Source organism: Columba livia, chromosome 1 (genome assembly GCF_036013475.1).
Source record: "Columba livia isolate bColLiv1 breed racing homer chromosome 1, bColLiv1.pat.W.v2, whole genome shotgun sequence".
In the NCBI taxonomy this organism is placed as follows: domain Eukaryota; kingdom Metazoa; phylum Chordata; class Aves; order Columbiformes; family Columbidae; genus Columba; species Columba livia.
Window position 1 is genome coordinate 178113012 of NC_088602.1, and position 18166 is coordinate 178131177.

The 18166-nt window shown below is 38.0% G+C and overlaps 1 long non-coding RNA gene across 1 annotated transcript in view; it reads right to left on the minus strand.

The window, feature by feature from the left end:
* LOC135578322 (uncharacterized) overlaps positions 1-16939 on the minus strand; it is a 41354-nt gene extending 24415 nt beyond the window's left edge. The window contains exon 1 of the long non-coding RNA XR_010469836.1: positions 16704-16939. This is a non-coding gene — a long non-coding RNA (uncharacterized LOC135578322). The remainder of the gene's footprint in view (positions 1-16703) is intronic.
* Between the last annotated feature and the right edge of the window lie 1227 nt (positions 16940-18166).

The window sequence follows — 18166 nt, forward strand, 5'->3', positions numbered from 1 at the left end:
TCTCAACTGCAGAAACATGATGTCTTTGGCATAACAAGATTTGAAGGTTTTGGTCTTTGAAAACAGGCCTCATAAAAAGATTCCTCTGGCAAACAAATTTACTAGAAATGCACTATTATTTGGTTAATGGTAAAATATTACAAATATTGACAAAGAACATAAAGATATTTATATCAGCCACTGTTTCTGGGGTCATTTATGAAGCAGAAGAGAACAAAGGATAATTGTCATTGAAAGAAAGATACTTACTGTATCGGATAGTGATCACTACCAATGTACTGTAGAGATTTAGTTTTGGTACACTACAGTATTCTTTTTTGTTTAATGAACAGTCTCTGGTTTGTCTGAAACTTTTGTAACTTTTTGCACATGAAAGAAGTATATGTAGTGGGAGAAAGGAGAAATTATGGATGAGCTTCAGAGAAGCTTTGATAGGATACAGATTCAGCTTCCTTTTAATCATCTGGATATCATCTGGACAATCATCTGCTTCTTCACAAAAGAAAACAAACACCAGACATTTTTGGCACAAGATTTAAGTTAGCTAGTATTAAACAGCAGCTGTAGATCAAGTCCCTCCATAGTAACCCTCCCCCTCAATAGAGATTCTAATTTTAAATATTTAGGTTACTACGTAGATGAGACTGTGTACTTGTGGAGATACACTCATGCATTTGTTTATAGAAAAGGGATTGAGATGAAATTAGGTGTGTTTCATTATCTGAAGACTTGTTATACTTTGCCTGTCAGGAGAACTATGAACTAAACACAGCAGTCTAGTACATACAGTGACAGTATTTAAGTAAAGTACATAGTTGCCCTATCATCTGTTTAACAGACTTTGCCAGTTCATATTTCATATTCATTTTGAATATTAGTTAATCCCTGGTTGTTCTTCTTTTAAAATATCATCATCACATTGCATGAGAAAGAAATGTAAATCTATATTACTACAAAGAACAAGAAAATATTTTCAATATTCTCCAAGTACTCAGAATATTTGACATGGAGTCTAGGCTCTGATAGGAATCTGGGATTGCCTTTTTGGTCCTGGAAATAATTCCTGACATTGAAAACACTGAAACATTGGTTTACATATCCTATTTCCCTTAAAAAAAGCTTGCAAATAATATTGAAAATATTTTTGCCAGTTTACAAAGATATAAACCAATAGCCGTATAGACAAATATTCTTTACTAGAAGATCTGAATTAAGATTTTTGAATCTTAAGGCTCTGAAAGGAAGAGAAAAAGTTATCAAGTCAGTGCCTAATGCTCTTGTTATTGTCAGTAAGGTCTTTGATGTGAGAGATCTTTAGAAATCCAAGTACTTCTGTACACATTGAAATGAGAAGTGCTAGATGTGAAAATCCATCCAATGAAGTCAATGATCTTTCAATCCAGTTTCTTATGTCTGTGCACACTAAGAAAAAGGATAAATTCAGCTCATTTTACTCTCACTTGGCGTTCCATTAACCGCCTGTGAATTGTATATTTGGGTCTTGAAGAGTTTGTGACTGAAGTGCTTCTCTGTCATTGGATATGGAATAACCAGGAAACTCAGCTTACTAAATTTTTTGCACAAGTGAAGAGGGCTGGAATCAGGCATTATCTTTCAATATTCTGAAAGAAAACAGTGCAGTAGCTGAAAACAAAAGGAATGCAGGGGAACCCACAAGCAGCATTCAGTACAAAATGCATAAAGAGGATGTCTTAAGAGGTTCTACCCTTCAGAAGCTAACCACAATGTTATGTTCTTGATAGAAGATAAGTAAAGAAAAGTGGTAATGGCATGCAAGGAGATAGGGTCATGCTGACAGGGGGAGATGGACTTTAGGAGAGACAAGGGCAGGAGAAATATGGTAGATCATAGACTAGAAATTAAGATGGAAAAATAATGCAGAATATGAGGAAATGTGTTTTATTTTGCCTTTTTGACTTTTTTTTTTTCAATGGTTTAAGTCCTTTACTCAGTTGACAATGCAGAGAGTCCAGAAAGAGTTTTAATGACAGAGCAGACTCTATGTCATCACAACTGTACTGCCTCCTCAAATGGAGAATACAGGACTAGCTCCACAGAACATTTCCTAGGGTTGTACCAAATAGAGGATGTTCAGAGATGAGGATTAACTCTATTTTATTAAGGCAGGAGGAACTACTAAGTTTTGGGGCTTTTTTTAGGCTTTCATTGTCAGAGAAAATGGCATGACTGACACAAGAACAATTTCAGTTACGATATTCTCCACGTTTCCAAAGCCAGTTTCCAAAAGCATTCACAACTTCATGCTAACCATTTTTGCCACAAATATTTATCTCTTTTACTATTGAGGCTATTAACTAACTAAACCCATGTAAAATTAAAAAGCTATAAAAGATTAACATATCCTTTATTTTGAAATGCAAGCTTAATTGAACATATGTTTTGACCTACAGAGGAGCCTGTTTGTTTACCTGTAACCACACAATGTGCATGTGGTGAGATTGCCACATAAATGGACTGGTTAAGTGAAGCAAACAGTTTAAATGATGAATTTGGTGTCCAATATTTCTGACCTTTCTTTGTATCAGTAAGAGCAATATAGGCTCATAAGAGATATACAGCCAAGTGAACTTATTCCAGGAAAAAGTAGTAATGAAAACTGGAAAATAATAGAGAAATACATGAAGATTTCAAAAGAGATAATAGAAATAATTTCTTTTCATAATTTTCTCAATAAATTCTTTTTCATTCTACATTCTAATTCCTTTTCAAGGCCAGTGATTTAACACTCCCCATTGTAATCACGAGAAACATAAAAACTCTATGATTAAAAAAATGAATTGAGTAGCTATTTACCTCTTTGTCATTGCTACCAGCGGATCTTCTATGTCAAAATAATGTGTTTCTTGAATTTCTGAGTAGTTTTCCGTAACTAACCCACAGGGATATTTGGTATGTGCAGAATATTACTCACATGATATGTAACTTAATCTTTAACATAACAGACCTTTCCAAACAACAGTTTAAAAACACGAGCTATTCTCTTACTACTCCAAAGGCAAAGAACCAGAATTTGCTCTAAATTGTACTGGCAACTCTTTTCCTCTTTTGAAATGCGTGGAGTCATCATAAATTTGCTCCAGACAACTTGAAAGAACGGGTTTCCCCACTGTCCAGTATAAATCAAGCTCATGGATCTGATCCACGAGTCACACATATTGAAGTTAGCGCACATGCAGGCACAGCGCGCAGGGCTGCCACTGCTGCCTGTGATATCCTCTGACATCACGCTGCCAGTGGTGGGAACTAACAAGAAAAGCTTTGGTGACCCATCCCTGGATCATACAAGACTTGTGGATTTATGCATAGACAACTATGCATCTACATCTCTTTCATACAAAGAAGAGAAAGTTCATCTCACCAGTTTCTCAAGATCCTAAACATTCAACCCCATGAAAATTTATTTGAGCACTCAGAAACTAGGGACTGAGTAAATCTATGTTTAGCTGCGTGCAAGGGAATGGACTTTATGAGCCAGACAGTCCTTCTCCATCATATGTTCCCTGTATGAGAATGGAGGCTAAAATAAGTGATCAGAGTAACTCTTTTAAGATGCTACATTAGCTGTAACAAATATAGATTTCTACTTTCAGTGTGTAGCTTCAAATCACACCTGAGCTAAAATACTTCAAACAGTCAAAAATCAAATCTGCAAACCCCCCGGGGTCTCTTTTTGAATGAAAAAGATAACAAATTGCAGACTTTTTATGGTGGAAAAGTCTCTTCCACGCCATGACCCAAGACTGTTGACCCTATAAGAATTTGGTTTTATTCTGTTACAGTAACAATAGTGGAAGGGTTATAATAAATGGACCTCAGATTTGTTACCATAAAATTCATTTATACCAAAAAGACTAGTTAAAATCTTTTTAATTGGACTACTTTAACAAACTCTCTGTTGCTATAGCAACTGCAGCAGAGCAATAGAAAATTGATGAATACCCCAATACTGAAAGTTTAACTATTAATACAAGTGATTTGCCTGACACTAGGTAGAATTAACAGGGCAGAACCCTATTATACATTGCTCATAAATTGATGTGATCTAGTCTCAAAGAGAGCATATAAAGGATGTCTTTGCAATTATTTATTTATTAAAGAAAAACCTGTGTTCTACATTCATGCTACATGAGTAAGTAGTGTGGACCATTAGATGCAAGCTGGTGCTGTATGTAATTCAGAGGTGTTTATTTTGGACTACTTCTAGTCTGGTCCTGTGGACTGAATGCCCATTAAACAATCGGAGTCCCCTGAGTGCATTCCTGGAATACATCTCCAATGTGAACTAAAGCAGGGAAAGCGGGGAGAAAAGTGCACTCCTTATGATTACTGGAGATCTAGTCACCAAAATCAATGGCATCTAGCTCCATGAATGCTTACTTTTCCTTGTTGATTGTAGTGAGAGTTTAACATGATGAGCATTTCTAAACTGGTGAAGACAAATGCCACGCTCTCGATCTCAGAAGATGAGGATGCTGTCTCACAGTGTCTAACAGCATTGCCCTGTGTAGGTTCTCCCGTATCTGTTAAATGTAAACTACTCCCTCAACCATTCTCTTTATTCCACTCAGAATGGTCCCTCACCTCTTCTGTCTATTTTCTGGAAACTTAGTGACATATAACCTGCTGGTCCTCTGTCTCGGTTAAAAATGATAGTAGGTTCAAAAATGATAGAGGATAACCTGACAGACAAAAATGTAGAAGGACTGTTCAATCATTCATTTCTTTAGGAAAAAATAGCACCAAAAACATTAACAAAATCACAGCAGAAGACTCGAAAAGGTTTCTACTTTAAAGAAGAAATACCCAAAGCTTTATATGCTTTGCAGTCAAACCTGGGCTGCCTCACTCAGTGCATGAGAGCAATAGGACACTGCAGATTTTTTTAGCCAGAGCCACTAGCTGTTAAATATCTTCCTTTCAAACCATTCACTTCCATTTTGGTTTCAAGTTACACATGCAAACAGAGCTAAAAGAACAAGCTGAAGCAAAGAGGCACTGAAGTTCTTCAAAGGAACAAACCAGAAAAAAAAGGTTTTTTTTATTTTCTCATATTCACAGAATGGAAATCTAAAAAGTGAAAATGCTAATGGTACTTTGAAAGTATTGAGTATTTTGTGCAATTTTAATCTTTAAAGATTAATGCAGAGAGAATGGTATTTCCACAGTTTTTCTCCACCAGTATCAGAAATTCCCCTTTATTAAACAAGTTCAAATAACAGCTCAGTGTTTCCAAACTTAAAGAAAATGTGAAGTGTTATGTTTTCCAGAGAGAAAATGAGACAACATTTTCTTTTCTGGAATAAGTCTTTTTACATTAAGGGAAAGAAAAAAAGTGAAAAAGAAATATATACATATGTTAAAAAAAAAAAATATGCCAGTTCCATCTGAAAACTGCAGCTACTCCCAGAGAGAGCAAAGTCCTGGAAACATATCCTGTTTAGAAAATGGAATCATTGCATGTTATAGTTTCATATACCACAGTAAAGGCACTTCTGCCACGTTTCTCTGGAATTAGGAAATATTTTAATACATGATTCAAAAGTTTCACTGTATTTGGTTTTCCTGAGCTTCTGTCAGCATCAGTTAATATTCTAGAAGATGATAAAGTGTGTCTTAGAAATACATCATTTATGTAAGAATAAAGTATCATGGATCAGTCTGGAAGTGATGACATTAACAAATATTACTGTTATTGAATTAGATTATTTCTTCATCTATCTGTGAAAATAACACAAATTGTTTCAATCAAGAGGCAAACTTTCCTTCTTCAATTTCCAATTTGAAGTTATTCATAGAGAAGAAGCAAGGATAAAGGAACGCAAGACAGAGACAGACTGACTGCAAATGTCTTGGCTAAGATGGTACAATTCCATAGTGTGGAAAGCAAAACAAAGATCAAAAAGAAAAAAAAAAATGAAAGCCAGAACTCCATTATATCCTTGTGTCATACTAAGAATTTAGAAAGCAGCAACACATCCAGTGATGAGGACACTGAGAGCCTTTATCCAGGATTTTTAGATCCTTAGGAATTTTAAATTATTTTCAGAAAATATCATACTGTGTCAGATCTTTCTGGAGAGATAAAATCAATTTCAATTAAAAGCTTTTAATGGGGAGATTTTCAGCAGGGAGTTTTTGAGCAAAACAATCATAAAGAAGACAGCAAAGCTGCCAGTAGCAGTGAGAGGTAAGCACAGCATCAGAGCTCTGGATTTAAGTTCCTGAACTACTTGTACAAATTCGAACAGCTGCATCACAAGGGGCTGAGAAGTGTGATTGAGTACCCAGTGACCCTCTGGTTAAGACATCCATGAGGCTGAGCAAAGTGCTAGCTGTGCAAAGCATGGGTATGAATTATATTCCTCTACATTGCTATGTTACCAGCCAGATTATTCTGTGGTGAATCTCTTGCCTCCAGTTTTGACCAGACTTGCCACCTGGTTGATACATACCAGTTTCTATATTTTCCAATTAAGAAAATATAATTTCCAAGTATATTTTCACTGGAAAATTCCTAAACAGCTCTCATCAAGAATTGACTCTTGTTTGTCAGGTTAGATGAGCCACCCCACCACCTGACAACCTTTCCCACACTTTTTGGCAGGTGGCACTTGGTATGAATGCCAAAAGGCATCACCCCAGTGCTAGAAGGTGTTCACTGTAAGCTGAAGCAAGCATCAAGGGGACTCCCATGAATCAAAACAGCAGCTGGGAACACTCTCATTACTGGAGGAGAGAGGTCTGGAGAGAAGCATTCCATGATCACAGCATCAAGCTTCAACAGATGCCTACATCGGTGCTAAGGTAGAAATATTGGGCTGAAAGCAAACGGGGGGAAATTATGTTCAGATTCTGGTTAGACAGTCAGACACAGAAAACCATGAGTACAGTGCCCAGAATAAAAAATAAAAGCAGATTGTAGTGATGTATCTTTTCAGATTCTGCAGTCACCTATGATAAATCAGTGTATCATTCTGGTCATTAATTATGCAGTATAAAAGCAGAGATGCAAGAAGAGAACACAAGCAAAGTGTTAGTCCCAATGTACACAATCCTCACAGGACAGCTGAAACTGCACTGCCTGGAGCAGCATTAGCATTGCATGAAAACCCAAGGTCATGTTCTCTGGAAAGGGATGAGTTAGTGGGATGTGTGGTCTCATCACCAGGAACCATCACAAAGAAAATATTGCATGCTGCAAGACTAAGCACAATTCATGTTACTGAGATGCCAGTGTTATGCTGCAAGGATAAGGAACAACTCACTAAGAGCACTACTAATAACAGAGATACACATCAAAGCATGCCTTCTGGAGACAAGTATTCTTCCCGCTCTATAAAACGGAAAATATATGCAAAATGCAAAACCTTTGATTCTCTTTTGAGAGTGTTGAGAATGGCAGCCAGTAGAAAAGTTCATACTCCAGAGCTAGCCATGTCTCAAGGAGCACACACCTCAGGAAGTTAGTCCCTATTACAGACAAAGCTACAAGATGGAGTTTTGTCTAAAAAGACAGGGATAAAACTGTAGTTCCAGAGGATCTGGAAGTTGGCAAAAATGCATTTGTCACACATGGAGAAAGAGATATATCTGAGATGAGCTGGGGGAACAGCTACTTCACAAGTAGAAATGTTAAATCAGCAGCATATGCAAATCTAGGAAAAGATATTCCAGCAATCAACCAAGAAATCACAGTATCACAGAATCACAGAATGTCAGGGATTGGAAGGGACCTCGAAAGATCATCTAGTCCAGTCCTCCTGCCGGAGCAGGAACACCTAGATGAGGTTACACAGGAATGTGTCCAGGCAGGTTTTGAATGTCTCTAAAGAAGGAGACTCCACAACCTCCCTGGGCAGCCTGTCACTGTGATGAAGTTTCTTCTCATATTTAAGTGGAATCTCCTGTGTTCCAGTTTGTACCCATTGCCCCTTGTTCTATCATTGGTTGTCACCGAGAAGAGCCTGGCTCCATCCTCATGACACTCACCCTTTACATATTTATAAATACTAATGAGGTCCCCTCAGTCTCCTCCAAGCTAAAGAGACTCAGCTCCCTCAGCCTTTCCTCATACGGGAAATGCTCCACTCCCTTAATATAAATAAAATACTATATAAATATAAATAAATATAAATATAAATAAATTTATATTTATAGGTATAAATAAAATACTAGTAAAACCATGATGGTGTGAAGGGAAAGGATGGTTTCCTAGAACATCTGGACACTGCTAATGTCTGGCCCCAGAAAATTAAGAAAGGATTTCACAGAGAACACACTAAAGGAACTTGAAAGTACAACTCAAATGGAAGGATATGGCCTGGAACTGTTCATTAGTTGCTTCTTAAGCTGTGGAGGGAGGTTCCCTTATAGCAAAGCTGAGCTCATACTAACTCAGTGAGGATAAGTTATGTACAGTATGCAACAAGGACTGTTTATATTTTCTCTGAAGAAGGATCAGTTTTAAGATATGCCTTCTCCAAAAACCAGCATCTTGGAAACACCTCCAATCCCAACTTAGTACTCTGCATCGCTGCTAAGAGGATTTTCTCTGGGTCTGACCATGAAATTCTCATTAAATTCTTCAGTTCTGATGGTCATGTTGGAGGCAGCTAGCACTTTCCCTTCTTCATCCATAGGTGAAAACAAATAGTGTGAAAGCATCCCTTATCAAAACAGCATAAATTATTTATATATGTATTAGGATTTACCTTATGTTGGAGCAGATTTACAGCAATCAAACAACAAAATCAATGAAGGGACTGCTGACAGATACAGGGAAATGGTTAAGAAAGTCATCACGGGTTTTTCAAATGTGACTGTAGGTATTTGTCTACAAGCAATGCTATTCTTTAAGAATCTAGAAATCCTTGCTTGGTGAATTTAGTGCTTGCAAAATAAGTAACTGTTCTCAGTATGCTGCTCCAGGCAGTGTGCAGTGTGCACTAGGGAACTCCAGCAATCAAAACATAGGCAGAATTTTGATAACAGTAGTCTTTAGATCAGGAACTTTATTTTAATTTATGGTATCTGACTGCTTCTGTGGGCCTAAGTCACTTATTCAAAAGTGTATTTGAAGCCAAGGGCAGAGTTGGAAACGGAGTTTTGATTTAGATGCTGGAACTCTGTGCTGAGGCCATTCTTATGTGACTGAATGGAAGCTGAACTTAGCAGGTTCATAATCTAATAAATATATGTGAAACAGTGTCCTTGCTTATCTTAAAACGAAGATAAACTCCCTTGCCTTTTTTTCTGATGGTGACTTTGTTCTATATATCACTTTTAAGTATATGTTTGGGGTTTTTTTTTAGGTTGGAGGCAGCAGGGAGAGAAAGGGAGGAAGAGGACATCAGTAGTTCCCTTTCAAAATTATTTTGCAAAAACATATTTTACTTTCCTGTACATAAAATTTTAATCAATGTGTAATAACCATTTTGTCTGAGGCTAAGACAGTCTTTTCTGCCTATGTGAGGGAGAGAACTGAGATGTATTGGATGTGTCTACAGGTATCTACAGTCTCTCCATGACCTCATGTCTCTTTCCTCTATGGAAGTTCCTGCCTTTGGACACCAAAAAGTTTTAGATAGGGAAAGCAGGAGAGGGACCCCATCTGCTAGCCATAGGAGCTTCCCCTGCTGACCCCATACTTCCACTTGGAAATCCAAGGAAAAGTTAATGCTTGCTTCAAAGCCTGAGGCCCAAATAATTTCATGTCTACTCTAGCTGGCTGCAACCAGGAGCTGCTGGGGGTCTTGGCATGTGGCAGCCAGCTTGCATGGGACTATATTGTGCATAGTGAAGAACAGGCTTTAAGCTGGACCCTGTTTTCCCTCATTCCTGTGAATCAAAGAATCACAAAATACTAACATACATCTAAACACAAACAAAGCAAAACTTTCTGTTGTTATTGAAATTTGACAAAATTATTCCGGAAGTGAACTTACACCTCCGCAGGGTAAATGACTCCCAGAGAGCGCCATCAGTCACTGCACTGAAATACCTGATTTATTATACACAAGTATGAGGTAATTACTACATATTTATTACTTATTATTTTATTACGTTTATCTTGGAGGGGCAATAGACTATCTGTAATGAGGTATGCATCCATTATGAAGCTTTTTAAAGCTGTTTTGTACCTTTGACTTGCCTTGGCTTGAAAATTACCACGTTTATTCTGCTGGCAATAGGGAATGGGTCTTGTTCAGTTTGAAAAAAAAAAAAATACATCCTAGCACTCCAGTTACTGAATTTCAACTCAGAAACAGCAAAGAAAGTTACTTTTATGGCTTATTTTATTAAGAAGGAAAAAAAAAAACTGTGTTTGATGGAGGAATTACATTTATTTTATTCGGCTTTTACAAGTTTTTTATGAAATCGCTTGCTCTAAAGCACATGGGGGGCCTTAGTCCTGCCATGAGTTCCATCCTTTCAACAGTCTGAGTAATCACAAAACCTGCATCAAGCAAATGGGGATCTGCCTATTTGCAACTCATCCTCCAGACTCAGGGGTTTATGATCTGTTTTCCATTTGTTTCCCAGGCATCATCCTCTGACTGATCAATAGGATATTTGAAACAAGCAAATAAACGAATTTGAACTGAAGCACTGAAAGTTCCATACTGGTACTCGTTGAATTTGAACTGGTGGGGTGTGTGTGTGTCTGTTTGTTTTGTGCGAAATTGGTATTTTCTCATTATTTAAATGCAAAACTTTGTTCCCCTAAGCAAGATTCTCCCCTTTTAGTGGCAGAATGGTGGAAAGTAAAACATTCGATTAATACATTCCCTGGCAATTTCCCACCAGCACAGCCAGGGATAGGACTGTTTTTCATAACAATCTTTTCCTTCAATAACTCTTGATAGAGTTTAAATGCACCAGGGTCAAGCCCTTGCAGTCCGCAAGTGCAATTGGTTTTATCATGCCTCTCTTCAGTATGTAAATGCAGCTGGGTTTATTCCATTTTACTCTATTCCTTAAGGAGAATTTTTTTTTTAGTTTACTATTTTCAAAAATCCTAACAGTGACAATCATTCCATTGACTTACAGATTTTTCTGGGTCTAATTTCTTTATTCTTTTTCTTTCCAATATTCTGTAGCTAACCGAAATTAATTTAAAATTGAAATAACATGTAAAGAGAAGTGTTAAAAGATATTTTTTCCTTCTTAGGCAATAAACATCTCGAAACTTCACAACAGGTCTCCCAGTTGTTCAGTTAAAACACATCTTTATTGCCCCTTTCAGCTAATGCAAAAAGGTGCAAACACTTCCCAAACACTTCACCTTACTAAAAGCTTTTTGGTGTGCCGAGCTTAGAGGAATAGACAGACTTGAAACTGCCAATGATGGCCTGAAAAAGTAATTACCAATGGGCTTTCTGGGAGGATTAGTGCCCTTTAACATGCTGATAAATCAGCTTTTGAATAGTGAAGATCGTTGGGTAAGTCTTTCCAAATAAAGGGAATGTCTGGTATATGACAATCATATTTGAAAAATCAAGTGGTTAATACCTGAAGTGTGTTTAATTGTAGCAATATATTATTTCCAGAAAGTAAAAAGTCCTCAGTAACACATTCATTGCCTGCCCACACTGTCTGTCTGTTTATTTAGGGGGGTTCTTATTTTCGACGGAGCAGACAACAAAGATCCATCCCATGGACACCCTGAGAGAGCAGCGGGAGCCTTGTCGCCCCCCTCGACGACAACCCCACGGATGCCGAGAGCCGCTTTGTCATTGCGCTCGGCTCCTCACAACCCCACCCGCCCCATAATGCCCCTAAACCACAAGTTATTGAGGGCATTCAGCATCTCAAATTGCCTCGCACTTCGCGAAAGTAAGTGCTAATAGGCCTGCTCTTTCGAGCTCTAATTAGTACTATGCATTGGAAATGGCTCCTGAAAGCTGCTTATGATCTCTCAATCTAAGGCAACCTCAAAAAGCAAATAAATAGCAGATAAATACCTTTTTAAAAGCCCAGTTATAATTATTACTCAATGTAACATAGGAATACTCTGCCTCTTTCTTACAAGTAAACATAATCGTTTGTAAAGGCTTCTCAACTTTTAAGTGGCTTGTCACACCCACGTCTTTATTCAAATTTAATGAAAGGAAAATGTCAAATGTCCTGGTGGGTGAAATAGGATCGAGTCTTTTGTCTGTGCTGCGTGGTAAACTCAGAAGTGTACCTCCCTGATCTTGCACTTGTACACCTACTTTTGTGTTTTCTTGCCTTCTAAGTATTCCCCTTTATTGCAATCTAAATCTCAGAGTACAATTCACTATATATATTGATTTAACTGTTTTGTACAATTAATCTCCAGAAAACACCACAGCATGTCTTTGTGCGACTCTAGATTTGGAAGTAGTCTGCTGGAATTAAAAGACCACTCACACTCCTAAAATTAAGCATGTGCATAACTTTTTGCAGAACAGAGGCCTAAATTATCTCATTTCTAATTCTAAAATCTCCAGATTGCATTTACTATTTGCTGTCCTCTGTCGTGTTTATCGTCTGTACCAATTATAAACATATATCAAATGCTTTTTGCTCATTCTTTGAGACTACAAATGAAAATAAAGAATATAAGCCTTGACATCCTACAGGACATTTTCTCCAGTGTCTCTTCAGACCCTTTGTTGGTCTTTTCTGAAGCTTCCAGCTGAAAATATGATCTGTGCCAGATCAATTAAAAAAAAAAAAAAAAATCAGATTTTGTGATGCAGTGCATTGAATGCTCTACTTCATTTCCCAGAAAGGATGAAATATTCTCCCAGAATAATTCACTAAATCCACGACAGCTGTTGGACTGTGTTTAAGGTCACCGTTAGACACTACGAGATAACACTGTACTATTAACCATGGGACAGAACAGCAGCGTCTTCCTAATGGGGAGAAATGCCTAGCCTTTTCTTTCCTGGGGAGAAATGCCAGCTTCTTTAAAGCCACACAATAAAACACCCATTAGCTTTAGTGTTATCCCCCTTACTTGATGTTTATTTACTGTATGTGTGGAAATAACACATATTCCAAGTTTAGCATCAAAGAGATTCAAAATTGCAGTTGTATAACAATTTGGTGAGTTTGAAAGAGTGAAGCAAAGGTTCCTCATCTGGGAACTACTAACGCCTCAGCAGAGAGGATGTTTCTATCTGCACTGCAAGTCACAGAAACCTGTGGGGTGCAGCAGGATTTGCAGGTTTTCCTGCCAGGCTGTTGAGCCTGAGGCTGCCATTGATGGTCTCAGTTGAAGTTTGCACAATCTTTGCTTGTAACCTACTGTACTACTTGACAAAAATGCATGCAGTACATGAAATTAAATATCATGTGTACAGAAAGGTAAAGTTCATATAAAATATAATGGCATGTATATGTATATAGAGATGTGTGTATATATGAATCTACATGTACAACATATAAACAGGGGTCTGAGCACTAACCACACAGAATCAAATCAAGAAACCAGAATAAAAAACATGCATTAAAGAACTGTAGCACACATGCAAACTTTGTGGCTTCAGACAAGTTTCTACAGCACTAGAAACAGAAGAACTTCAAGTAAAGTACTGATGCATACTGTCTGGTTTACTTTCAACTATTTTTCAGTTTTTGAGCCCCCATACATTTTTTACTGGCAATATGAATGTCTGTCAGGCTTATTAAAATGAGCTTGTTTTTCTTGTACTGCAGGTTCCACAATCATTAATACCAGAACTGCGCATTACTAGAGTAAATGGAAGTGCATACTAAAGACAGATCAGGTGTGAATATGCAATTGCATTCCACCAGATTGGACATTATGATGTTTAATGCTCTCTTTAGGATCTTATACTAGCTTTGTTCAAGCTATAGGTATACCTATTCTGGTCGAGCACAAAGTTAAACTGGTGGAGGGAGACAACATATGAACCAGAATAGTTTTGAGGACAAAGATACCTATGGATAAAATGTTGAATGCATTTCAAGAAGCAGACTGAGGTTTTTAAATTCAAGGGACTGTGATTTTTCTAAAGTCAGACTCAATACCTGAAAACTGGATTCACTATCACATTAAATGAGATTCTTCAGGCCACAATTTATCTGATATGTTGTTTTCAGTGGTAACAACACCTTAAGGTGCACCCAGGACTCCCAATGTCCTGCCACTTGTTCCCTGGCTCATGTTATGGCACACGGCATCATTTCTGGGGGCAAATGACAAACCAAACGAATGAACAGAGACAGGTTAAAAATAACACCAACAAAAAATCACGGTCTGGCTTCCTGTAAGGCACCACAAGCAGCCGTGCTCACACCATGGAAAGGCTGGTAGGGGCAGGTCTGAGCAGGCAGCGCACTGGATAGGAAAATCTGAAGCTATCGCTCTTTGAGAAAACGGGATGAGAAACATTTACAGGGATAGTCTGTTTGCACTGCACTCTCTCATCCCCCCCACTTGAAAAGTTGTCCGTGGGTATGGAAGGGTCTTCAGGCCACAGTCTAAAGGCTATTCAGGCACACCTGATTTGCTGAAGGAGTAGTGCTAGAGACGGCTTTGGGCCACGCACACTTAGAGAACGCCTGCGGCTGTAATTACTTTCCCATCAATTGTAGTCAGGGTTGCTTTGCCCAAAGTCTGCACACTCGTGAAGGGGTCCTGGTCAGGAAAGGTTCTCACCATTCACCCCACCAGGCCTTCCATTCTGTGTCCAAACCTTCTTCTTAAATACATGCTCTAGTGCTCTTCTGAATCAGGGCTGTTCACAATATTCCTTTACAGCCCTGGAGACCAGTGTATACCACTAAATGATGACGACAACAACAAAGGGCTGTTTGCTTTTGAAAAGTAGTCAGTAGTTGCTTCTTTGGTAGAATTATTCGTGTGAGCTGCTCCAACATATTTTATAATTAAGTATACACTTGATTTTAAAACATCTATTTAAGAAAATAAATTAGAGAATGAAGTATTTGGAAAGCATTAGAGAAGTTTAAGAGATTTAAAACGCAAAATACATCAGGCACTTCTACTTAAAAAATAATTTAAAAAATCCTGCCACTTCATATGTAACTGTTGCCATTGTTTAGATAACAACATACATTCAAAAGCCATAGAAGAGATTACGGGTTTAGTTTTAACTCGGAATGCCCTCTTCTTGTTGATTTTATTTTAAAATACTTTATAGTTCCTTTTTTATGACCCACAGCCATATATATATGTGTAAAAATTTATAATTTAAGAGATTAATTTATATACTCAATGAAATATACATAAGGTTACGTTTCTTGGCTAAATCTCTTTCAATACTATTTTTAATTTGTATTATTTTGCTAATAAGATGCAAGTCCAATGATTTAACATTGCCTCAGGAGAATTAAAGTCCCTGAGGAACACATTGCTCACAGCTGCAGTGAAATATCCATCACTGAAAATTTCAGCACTTTTAATTCCATCTCAGTGACATCAGTGGGATAACTGAAATATTACTCACATGCGGTACTCAGTGAGTGTGTGTACGATTTTATCAAAAATCTAGGAAAGTAATTTTGTGTTTATTATTAGCAGTTTTTTTCTAACAAAAAATCAGAATGAAAAATATAAGTGTGGATAATGTGGTGTATTGGTGGATTTTTTTTCGTTATGATTAAAATATGATGTAATTTTCCCAAAGTTTATAATGAACAGAAAGCTTCTTCTTGTTTACTTTAGTTTCTAGCTTTTCTTTTTTTTCCACAAAATTGGGGAATTCATACTGTAGAAATAGCTTAGCTAACCTTACGAAGATTTGTCTGATTATAAATCATTCAAAAGATAACTCAATTATCAAGTACCTGCAATTCACTGAAAGCCACTGTCTCTTAATCACCACTGCCAGACTTGTGCCCAGCCTGATCATGTCTGTGGTAGCACTGCTTGACTTTGACACTATACATGTGGGTCAAGGCACCTAATAACCCACATTGTGTCACTGTGTCTTCTTATCCACCTGGGATGTGGTATGATGCTGACACAACATGTTGTTGGTTTCTCTCTAAAAGGCTGCTTTTTCTACTGCTAAGGTCAGCACAGTCCAAAAAGAGCTGCACCGAGCTATTTGTCTCGTAGCAATGCTAAAGCTTTACAGCCTTTTATCCTATTTCTTTTCCCTCCATAAGCTGTAACAGCAAGAGAGAATACACCTGCAGGGAGGGTCCCTGAACCAGAAGTTTCTTTTTCGGAGATCATGGCACACAACCAGAAAAGTATTTCAAGACTCAACATGTGCAACTCTCTGCACTGCTAAATATTTCCTTTGATAGATCAGGGAGGCCAGTGAAAGGGAGCAGTGATTGAGAGGAGATGACTAGGCTGCAAACCTGGGAGGAAAAACAACAAAGGAAAAACTTCACAACAGAAAACGTTAATGGAAATGAGTGCTGATGGCTCTCTTAGCTTACCCTAGCAGATAACCTCCTTGAGAAAGTAACTGAGGGCCAGGAAAATTGCCATGACCATTAGGAAATGGACAAACCTCAGTCTCCTGGTGTTAGCTGGCACCTAACAGGGCTATTTAAAAGGTGACATCCGCATTTCAGAGGCTTCCCAATCCATGTCGCCTGAATGTGAGAGATGTAAAAGCAACTGCGGAAAGTTTTACTTGTGTAAAATTCCCCAAAAGTGTCAGAGCAATGAACAGAATTCATACCAGTGTCCCTTGCAGCTTCTTCCAGTTTTCTATTAACAAGATCAATACAAACAGTATGTTGCAGACCATTGTTCACCACTCTGGCCAGCTGGTGCAGAGCACTGGTGTTTGCTGCAGCTCCTGCTCAGCAGGCTGTGTCCGCTGCCCTCTGATCCAGGCTGCTCTTTGATGCTCCGGCTCGGAAAGTCAGACCTTATTGGCAAACGTGGCTGTTGCAAGTAACCACTTCAGCAGCTGTGGAAGAGCTGTAATGCGTGTTTGGCCAACTTCTTACTGGGACAGTGCTTGCTTATTTTGTTTTATGTAAGAATTGGGAAAGCAACAGGCAGCAGAAAGGGGGGAGCAAGTCCAAGCGACACCACAGTCTGCTATGACTCACTGGTTTCCCAATGGCAATGGAAGAGCTTTGTGCAAAATCTCAAGTGCTACTTGCTGTGCTGTGACGCTGGGTATTTGTTTTGTGAGAGCTGCAAACTGTGTCCTCCAGAGCCTGTTACCAGCTCTCTGTAGCCCTTTCCTCTCCTTTTAAATTTGACCCCCAAATGGGATACAGTACTTCATCTCAGCCCCCACCAGAACATTATTTCTTTCTCTCACATTCAAAACTCCCACTGATAGACTCAAAAATGCTTTATTTAATGTTTCACTGTTGACACATACTTATTTAGTTTGTGATGCACTACTAGATCCTTTTCCAGAGTCCTCATTCTGTATTTGTGCATGATACTTCACTTAAGCCTAGCACTTCCCCTTTGTCTTACTAAATCTTATGGAATTTAATCTGTTAATAAAACCTTAATACAACTTGTTACATCATCAGGCAATAAAGCAAACTATTAAAGGGGTATAATAAAATGAAAAACTACAAAAATTCATATTTGTGAGAAATTTTGCTTATTACTGTTACAACAACATTTAAGGTACCCATAATAGAAAAAGGCTGAGAAATATGCTTACATATTAGTCTATTTAGCTATTCAATGTGCATGATTGAAGGCACAGACTGGTAATCATCAAAAAATCCAGGGTCTAGTCTAAACTAGTCATAATGCTCTTTCTGGTCAATGGAGAAGGAGAAAGTCCTCCAGAGGCTGATTCATTCCGAATGCCTTGATTGCTTAAAGAGGTAGTAATCACTCTCTGGATGCATCTTTCTCCACTGACTATGGAAGAACCCGAGATAACTGCTTTAGAATAGATACCACGCTTTCAAATTGATAACTGCTTTAGAATAGACACCAAGCTTCCAAATTGCTAAAATTACACAAGATGAGTCCCAGCTGTAGCTTATTCTCACCTCCCCCAAACAGACAATCAGACCTAAATTCTTCAAAGATTTAGGCCCTAACTCTCATTGATTTCTCACTGTGAGATTCTTTCAGCCGTTGACTTCAATGAGAGTAACACACCTAACCATGGTGAATACTTAACATCGAAGGTCACAAAATACTGACAAAAATCTT